We start from the raw sequence: 9,641 nt of genomic DNA, 5'->3' as shown, positions 1-9,641 counted from the left end.
CCCTGTGTCACCTTTGCCCCATGACGTATTGAACCATGTTGTTTGGTTATTCTGATGAACTATCTCCAGATAAGATAATTATCTTCTATTTAATTTTTCCCTCTAAAATGAAACAAGAATGCACCTGATTTCTGTTGTCAGTTCCCTGGGGCTACAATAAGTTGCACTCCAAATAACAGGGAAATGAGATAGCCCTCAGAGCAACAATACAATGGCTGTGATATTTTATACACAATGAATTAGAACAGAGGTATATAAAAGTACCCTAAAGAGACAAACATCAACTGCAAGCAGGCAAGGCAGACCAGATCCTGAGTGATTTAATTGGACATGCCTAATTAACACATCTAAAGTGAAGTGTGTGTCCCTCCTTATGGGCTGTTAGTCAGCCATGATGCATTGAAAAAGAGACAGGTCAGAGAGGGCATCTTTGATAGTCCCCTCCAGGAACTGTTGGGAAAAGATTATGGTCTGACTAGCAAAATGAATGTTATAAACTGTCAGACTAATTTCATTACATATTTTAATCTACATGCCCTTTGTTCTGATTCCAATGACCAAATAACTTCATAATAATAATTAAGTTTCCAAAAAGAGATCTATCTCTAGGGCAAAACATTTCTCATTTACCAACATGAATAACTTGGTTCCAGTATGTGCAAGAGGACATAGCTACACTTCCCCACAGAAATCCCCTGCATAGATATAGATGGGAAATTATTAGGTCTTGTGTCATAGGGGCAGATAAAGGATGAGTTGCCTCAGTGTTATGGCAGCATGAATATCAAGGCCTGGAATAGAACTATGAGGCCCAAAAGACAGGACTTGCTGATTAGAAAATAGTTACCTTATATGGTTGTAGAAGTTGTTTTCTTTGATGCCAATGTGGCTAAAGATAGAGAGACCTCAGTTCTACCTCTAACCTGGCAAATACCTCACTCCATGTTGGTTCGAAGTATGCCTCTTTAAGAAAATGGAAGGCAATGGGACTGCTATTTCAAAAGTTATTCAAAAAGCTAGTTGGGACTTCCCTGGTAGCACAGTGGTTAAGAATCTGCCTGCAGGGGCTTCTCTGGTGGCGCAGTGGTTGGGAGTCTGCCTGCCGATGCGGGGGACATGGGTTCGTGCCCCGGTCCAGGAGGATCCCGCATGCCGTGGAGCGATTGGGCCCGTGGGCCGTGGCCGCTGAGCCTTCGCGTCCGGAGGCTGTGCCCCACAATGGGAGAGGCCACGGCGGTGAGAGGCCCGCGTGCCGCAAAAAATAAATAAATAAAAATAAAGAATCTGCCTGGACACGGGTTCAAGCCCTGGTCTGGGAAGATCCCACATGCCTCAGAGAAACTAAGCCCGTGCACCACAACTACTGAGCCTGTACTCTACAGCCTGCGAGCCACAACTACTGAGCCTGTGTGCCACAACTACTGAAGCCCGCACACCTAGAGCCCATGCTCCACAACAAGAGAAGCCACTGCAATGAGAAGCCTGCACACCGCAATGAAGAGAAGCCCCCGCTCGCCACAACTAGAGAAAGCCCGTGCGCAGTAATGAAGACCTAACACAGCCAAAAATAAATAAATAAATGAATTAAATTTTTTTTTTAAAAAAGCTAGTTGTCCACCAAAATTTGTACTCTCCTGTCATTAGATAGATTTTCACTGGTGGGAATATTTCCTGCCCGTGACTGCACTTCCCAGACTCCTTTGCATTTAGATGTAATTGTGTGACTATCATCAAATGGAGTGCAAGCAGAATTGATATTTGTCACTTCCAGACCAAAACTTTTCAGAAAGCTCTTCAGCCTTCTCTATACCTCTTTACCCTTTAGCCATGTGGATGTCATTGATGATGAAGCCCTAGAGAACAGCAGAGCCACAACACGGACTAGTCCTGCAACCTGAAATCACTGCACAGAGATAAGCTGGTCACCGACCATGAATAGCAGATACATAATACTGTTTCATGAATGAAAAATAAATATAGTTTGTATTTGAGCGTTTGTAAATGTGCAGGTTTATTTGCTACAGCAGTTAGTATTACCGTAACATACCACAGGTATATCCTCTTGCACTGCTTAGTCATATCTGAGAATAAACTGCTAAAAGCAACCTTGAACTGAGTGCTAAGCTGTCATTCTCTCATCCTTAAACCTAGACGAGGTCCTCTGATCTGGTCTCAGCAAACTTGAGAATTGCATTCTCCATAGTAGTTGAATGGTTTGGATTCCAGTTTTACTATCAATTGCTATGAGCTTACTCAATGGAGGTCTCAAGAGATAAAACCTACCCTCGGTGGGCTGGCACACTCAGGTCTTTGAGGCTGGAAGGCTGCAGGACTCGGTCCTGGACAATGAGAAATTCTCCAATTGAAATACCACCACACAAGTGCTAGTTCTCTCCTTCACGTGCCCGGGAAGCACACGTTTTCCACGGTACTTCCTTCAGACTTTCACAACTTTAAAGACAAAGAGAGGATGACCCAGCAGTCAAAAATCATAAATTAGGGCTTCCCTGGTGGCGTAGTGGTTGAGAACCCGCCTGCCGATGCAGGGGACACGGGTTCATGCCCCAGTCCGGGAAGATCCCACATGCCGCAGAGCGGCTGGTTCCGTGAGCCATGGCCGCTGAGCCTGCGCGTCCGGAGCCTGTGCTCCGCAACGGGAGAGGCCACAACAGTGAGAGGCCCACGTACTGCAAAAAAAAAAAAAAAAAAAAAATCATAAATTAGTATGTTCAACCAAAGGTGGTCAAATAATAAGTCAAGTGCACTGGAAATATCCACGCTGGTATCTCTCTACCCCTCACTACTTGAAATGTTACCCAGAGACCAGAGGCATCAACATCACAGGGAAGCTTGTTAGAAAGGCTGAAGTTCAGTCCTTGCCCCAGATTTCTGAATCCAAATTAGCATATTAACAAGATCCCCATGGGATGTGTGTGTTCATCAAAGTTGGAGAAGCCCAGCTTTAGCCTTCCATCTCCACTCCCACCCTCACTTCTTCTTCTTTTCCAGGATGAAGGGCCTTTGGTTATGTCCAGCCATTTCTGTTCCCTGAGAAGCAGTCACTAGAGGAAGAGAATGGGTCAGGAAATCTGACATCATGAGCCTTGGGGAGCAGCCTGGAAGTGGGTTCAAAAGATGAATTCCAAAATCAGTTTCAAAGTCCCCCTCGCCAGTTTACCCCAAAGCCCCAGAAAGTCTCCAGGGCTTCTAACAGGCACTTCCCTTTCCTTGTGCATCTCTCTCACCCTAATAGGCTGATCCAGGAAGTGAGTCACTCCAAGGAAGCCCAGCCTTCAGCCAGGTGGGCTAGCTCAGCTCACCTTCCTTTCATCACAGGAAGCACTTAAGTCCCCTGTTCACACAAGTGTGGTAATTTGCTTGGTTTTAATCCCCAGATCAAAATATAAAAATAAGCCCCCCAGAAGTCATTGAATTTCAGAATAAAATAAATTTTACTTGTGAAGTATTCGCCAAGAGAAACTAAAATAAGTAAGCTCAGGAAATTTTACACAGATGGATGTTCCTCCACTTCTTTTATTATCACCTCCTGCTGCAGACCCCAAAGACAGCAGGTAAAGTGAAGGTGTGGAGAAACAGCTACATTTACACCTGCAAGAGGCACAAATATAACAAGTGCATTATTTCACCTAAGGAACACCTCCCAGTCTCACTTTATGATTTTCTTTCTTCCTTCTTTCCTTCCTTTCTTTCTGATTTGAAAATATATTCTCAGGCATTTAAGGAAATGAACATGTTCCAGGTAATAAAGTAAGATGTTTGAAGATCTGTTGCTTTTGAAATTCCAGATCTTCCAGAAACTTTAGCTCATCAAAATCTACAGCATTGGACTTCCTTAAACTCATTCCATTCTCTGAGAGTCCCTGATTTGCAAAAGAATTAACAGACAAAACTCATAATCTCCAGGATTCTCTCATCGTTAAAATGAAATAGGCATCGGTGTCAATGGAAGCACTAACACCAGCATAAGAGTTCAAAAAGTCTTCTTTTGGGGGCTTCCCTGGTGGCGCAGTGGTTGAGAATCTGCCTGCTAATTCAGGGGACACGGGTTCGAGCCCTGGTCTGGGAAGATCCCACATGCCACGGAGCAACTGGGCCCGTGAGCCACAACTACTGAGCCTGCGCGTCTGGAGCCTGTGCTCCGCAACAAGAGAGGCCGTGATGGTCAGAGGCCCGCGCACTGCGATGAAGAGTGGCCCCCACTTGCCACAACTGGAGAAAGCCCTCGCACAGAGGCGAAGACCCAATACAGCAAAAATAAATTAATTAAATAAAAAAAAAAGTCTTCTTTTGAAAGCTGAGGGGGATAAAGGGCAAGGGAAAAAGAAGAAAATGGTGTCAAAACATGTGTGTCATTGTTTAGCAGTTTACGTTCTCCCTGAAATCTTTTCTGTTGAGTTTGCTTTGCCACCGGACATCAGGCAGGGTCAGGCGAGTCGGCGGGGGAGCCTGGCTTGACTTTCCCCTCTGACTCTGAGATGGGACATTTGCAAGGGCCGCCAAAGACCTGCCTGCCCGCTGGCCAGCTACGGTTTTCCCACAGCCACCATTTCTTGCAATAAGATAAAAATCTCTAGAGCTGTGCTATCCAATACAGTAGCCACTAGTCACACGTGGCTTTTTTAATTTAACTGAATTAAAATTAAACATAATAAAAAGTCCAGTTCCTCATTCACACTAGCCCCCTGTGGCTAGTGGCTGACATCTTGGAGAACACAATATAGGACATTGCCATCATCACAGAAGGTTCTATGTGACAATGCTGCTCTAGAGCATACTTTGTATCATGATACTTGTGGTTATTATTAATACTTTAGAGAAGTTTACAGCATAAATGAATAGATTAAAAGCCCTTTAGTAAAGGGGAGTCTAGACCAAACACAGAGGGAGGAATAAAACTAGAGAGGGGGGAACCTCCCGGAATCCTTGGGCACCCAGGGGTACATGATGCCTGGGGTTCCATAGCACAGAGCAGGGGAATAGCCATAGGAGAGGTGCTAAAGGCAAACTCATGCAACCGCTCAGTTCGGCCAGGATATGTGTTAATGTTTCATGCTTGGCCCTGTGCTTCCAATAACAGGCAATCGAGTTAAGAGCAGAGACACAAAGAGCATAATCAACCTATGGCTTCCATGTCTCTCCCGTCCCTCTTAACCTGCCCTGCTCCTTAATGTAGCCCAGAGAATAATAATAGTCCCCATACTCTTGGAAGCATCTCTCAGAGGCCGAGCGTTCTGGGAACTTGCTTGGCCCGTTAGGCAGTAGTCCAAGCCTGCAGGAAAAGGAGTATTAACATCAAATTTTCAAACTCTCATTCTTGGCTGTCAAAATAATGGTTTTTATGGGTAATTACATTTTGTTCTTTTAAAAGCACAAGAGAGTACAATCTGAACAGAGCCTCATCATTTTCAAAGAATTTTTATCTTTGAAAAAAGATAACTGAATGTAACTGAAACCTCACACAGGTAAATTTTTAAATGATTCGAAAGCACCATCAGGGAAGTAAACTTTTAAAGAAGCAGGCTATGTAACATGTTAGTTAGTAAGAAGAAATATATTTTGGAAACACTTTAAAATGGAAATAGAAAAGATAGATGAACTATTTTATTATAAGAGTAATGTTTCAAGCCTTAAAATTGCAGAAATCCTACTAGATCAGAATCATGTTAATGGCAAGGCACAGTCTGATAATGTGACAAAGTGACAAGGCTGGTATTATAAATTAAACCATGTCTAACCTTGCAGCTCAAAAACTTCTCAATCTCTGGTTCCTAAAAATGATATACTAACTATTACCATTAAAGACAAGCTCTTGCTTTCAGTGCATACCTAGCTTACCACGCACAGTTTTTGAAACAAAATATTTAAACTTTTATGTCATAGATATCTAGTGAAATCTGCTTTATAAAACATTGTTTTTGAGCATAATTTCTATTCAATTTCTATTTGAAAATCCTATCAAGACAGGATTTACATATAGGAACAACTCATTATCTAGAAAATAGCTTGTTTTCCAGTTATGCAAATAAAGTCTTGTCAACTAACTGTTGGCCTGATATTGTTTTATAAGATATGTGGGAACTTTTTATGACTAGCATAATAATTATACTTGTATGCAAATAGATATCTCCAAGCAGCTGCAAAACATACACGAATATAAGTAGGCACAGCCTTTATAACCTTCTTTACATTACTGATTTGCTTCGCAGCCCCATTTTTTTTAGTATAGGTGAAACAAAAGTAAATTGTCACACAAACCCTACCTAAATGAGCTCAATTATTGGAGCCTAAATTAATGGTGATTTACTATATTCACTTTGCAGCTTCAAAGATAACCTGAAGTAAATGGGTGTCGAGTGATATTGCTAAATGAGATTTTACGCATGACTAAGTATGAAATTTGTAGAATGGTATTTAGTTTCCCAGTTTCCCTGGAAACTAAAGGAATGATCTGGGTTTTCTGAGGTAATGCCTGACATTTGCTAATACCCTGCATTCATGCCCCACTTTATCCCATCAAGGTGGAAGCACTGTGGCAGGAGCAGGCTACTCAGCATCCATCATTTTCTCTCAACTGCAGGTCCGCATCCTGTTCTAAGGCTCCCTTGGAGCACTGATTGTCTCCAGTTCTGCATGTGGCATGAGCGTTCCTAGGAGACCAGCAACTCAAACCTTTCAAGTTTAAGGTCAAGATGTTCCCAGGATCAATACCAGTCCCTGAACACCAAGTGTTAAGACGAGTAAAGAAATAGGTACCCAAGTCTTCAATGACAGGATTACAAACTACAGGCTCAGAGCTTGCTTCATATTTCAAGTGCTTGAGCTCTGAGTCTCCGGGTCCTTTGTAAATTTATTATGAGGTCTAGAGCAGGATGAAATTGGAGCTGAATGATGGTTGCGTGGCCAGCATGACGTAAAGCTGGGTGTGACCATTCCTGCATCTGAGCTGCTTGCTACAGGTCCACTGTTGGAAGCAAAGGGGGAGCCGGAAACCCATGGTACTCACAAGACCTTTGGTGAAACAGAAAATGCATCCACAGCATTCAGTGGCTATTAGGACATTTATGATACTCCAGAGCAATAAAAATATATTCCATTTATGAAGAAGAGGGAGAAGAATCCAGAACAAAAGAAAATAGACCATTACATTTTGAGATGTTCTCTCCCTGATGCTGTCTACCTTTCTGGTGGTGGCGAGGTCCAACCTCAGCTACTGGTTGGTTGCTCATATTTTCAAGAGGGTTCTCCCCGAGGAGCACCTTCCACTCCATTTTATGAGGGGAAATACTGGCTCTGGCGAAGCAGGTGTGAGAATGAAACAAAAAGCTTGTGCTATTCTCAGAGAGGAAGAGCTGTTTCACCACAACCCCTCACCACACCGAGATGGCAAAAAGATCCCTTCTCACACAGTGCTGTTCTCAAAACCCCCAGCAATCACTTGTTTATGTTTCTTTCAACAGATTTCGCCCATCATCTGTTTTAGAACACTTAATTTTAGGGGATTCATTTAGTAGGGTTTTTTTTTATTACAACAAATAACTAGCTATCTCTATCAGAGTTTATGTCATTTTCATACAAGCAACTTGGAGGAGTAAAACTATGCTTAGAAATACGGCTTTCAAAGGATCAATTACATGAAAATGACATTATATAACAATCTATCAGACCCTCGGCACCTTTGTTTTCCCTTCAATCATAAGAATTTCTAAAATTTAAAACTTTGCTGTGTCTTTCAACAAGCCCTTCATTTAAAAGAACAGCCTATAATTTCCAGGAAAGCAAGTTTGCTGACTAATCTGAAAAACTGGAATTTGTGAAGTTGTTTTTTATTCTATGCCCCAAACAGATATGCGTAAATCCAAAAAGGTACACTGCTCAGAGCGTGTTAGTAGAATTTCATGAGGAAAGAGTAGAAAGTCACCCACACACCATCCTAGAATACATCTGGTTAATTTAACCTCCACTTGATTAAACATCAGCAGAATAAATTGCATCTGTAGGGAGCCTGATGCGGGTTGAATCGTGACCTGCTTGTAATCTTGTGATTCAGTGAGGCAATCCATACCGGCCAAGAGAAGTGAAGGGCCAGTGACCTACCTCCAAGAATAGAAGGGTATTTTCCTTGACTGTCTACACCCATCAGATCCACTACATAGTTCTTCCACTCACCACCATGTGAAGGGTCCCAAACGCCCTGATTCAGAAGCCAGATGAGACTCAGAGAGGGGAACTTCAGTGTCCACGCTTCCCTTCCACTTTGATCTCTTAAAGACTGTGGGCAGTTAGATTGGCCCAAAAGCCAGTAGTTTTGTTTGCATTTATTCTAGCACATTGCTTATCCCCACAGCCTAGAAAAGAACATGGCACATGGCAGTGGCTCAATAAGTATTTTTTGACGGGATGTCTTTTCACCCTAAAACCATGATGTATGCAGCCTACTTGGAGGGGGCCCAGCTCTGCCTTAAAAGCTGCTATTACGGTATGAAACATGTCTCCATGCTTGCCACCAAACCACAAAGAACCATACATTGTCCTCCAGAGGGCCATCTGGGTCTGGAAAGAAATCCTATCAAGGTTTAAATGACTGAAAATCAGCCCCACAGACTGGCTGGAAGAATTCTGCCTCAGTCTACAATTCAACTCATGCATCTTGGGTTTCTCGTTTGCCCTCTAACTGGAATTCAGGCAGGATGTGCTCCAGCTCTTGACAGCGACTGAGTCAGGGCTCCTCCATTCTTCCCTGGGTTTGCCTTGCAGGGAGTTAGAAACCCAGATTCAGTACCGATACTGGTAGCTTGTTCTGACCAATCCTGATTCTCAGAATTCTCATTGTTTCTGTTTCATGAAAAGCTGCCAATTTCATCCTCTTCTCTTTGGCTTATTTGTGTAATTTTCTATCTGGGGCCCAGGCCTAACAGTTGAAGCCCTCCCAAGGGTTCTTTTACAGACAATTTTTGTGTTTTATCCTCTTACCTAAGTGGTCAGTGTATCTATTTTTATTTTAATTACAAAGGGAGTAATGTTTTAAATGTACAAGTTAAAAAATGTATATATACACAGAAAAAATATTAGCAAATAATTTTTTAAATGACCCTTCTCTGTTCCTCCCACTGCTACCAGAAGGAATAGATTTAAATAATGAGTGATTGCTGATTAGGCCAGAAATCACAGGTTAAGACAGAGAACAGGAGAGGAGTGATCCTTGACCATCAGGTTATTAGGTCTGGTTTCCGGAGGGCGGGGGGGGCCATGGTGGAATCCTCGCTACAGTCCAGAACCTAACCTACTAAAAGGGAGGTGACTTAATGTGACCCACTGTGAGGCATGGATTATCAGAAATCTGATAGCAGTGTCCTGTGTCCCAATTAGACAGGAAGCTAAGTACTACTGGGGAAGATGAAGCTGACAGCTGCAAACTAGTCCTTTTTCAGAATCACATGCTAATTCTATGGCCCCAGTTAAACAGAGGCATGAGTCATTCCCAGAATCAAAGACACAAATTATCTAGAGCAGCAGGCTTGAAACCCACCATGGCCAGATAACCGGGGACCTCTCCTTAGTCACAATCTGCAAGGTATAGGCTGCAGAAGACATGGATTTTTTCCTGTCCATTTCTTCATATT

Source organism: Mesoplodon mirus, assembly GCF_964341445.2.
Source record: "Mesoplodon mirus genome assembly, chromosome: 5".
In the NCBI taxonomy this organism is placed as follows: Eukaryota; Metazoa; Chordata; class Mammalia; order Artiodactyla; family Ziphiidae; genus Mesoplodon; species Mesoplodon mirus.
The sequence above is the reverse complement of the archived record's forward strand: the minus strand, read 5'-3'. Positions refer to the sequence as shown.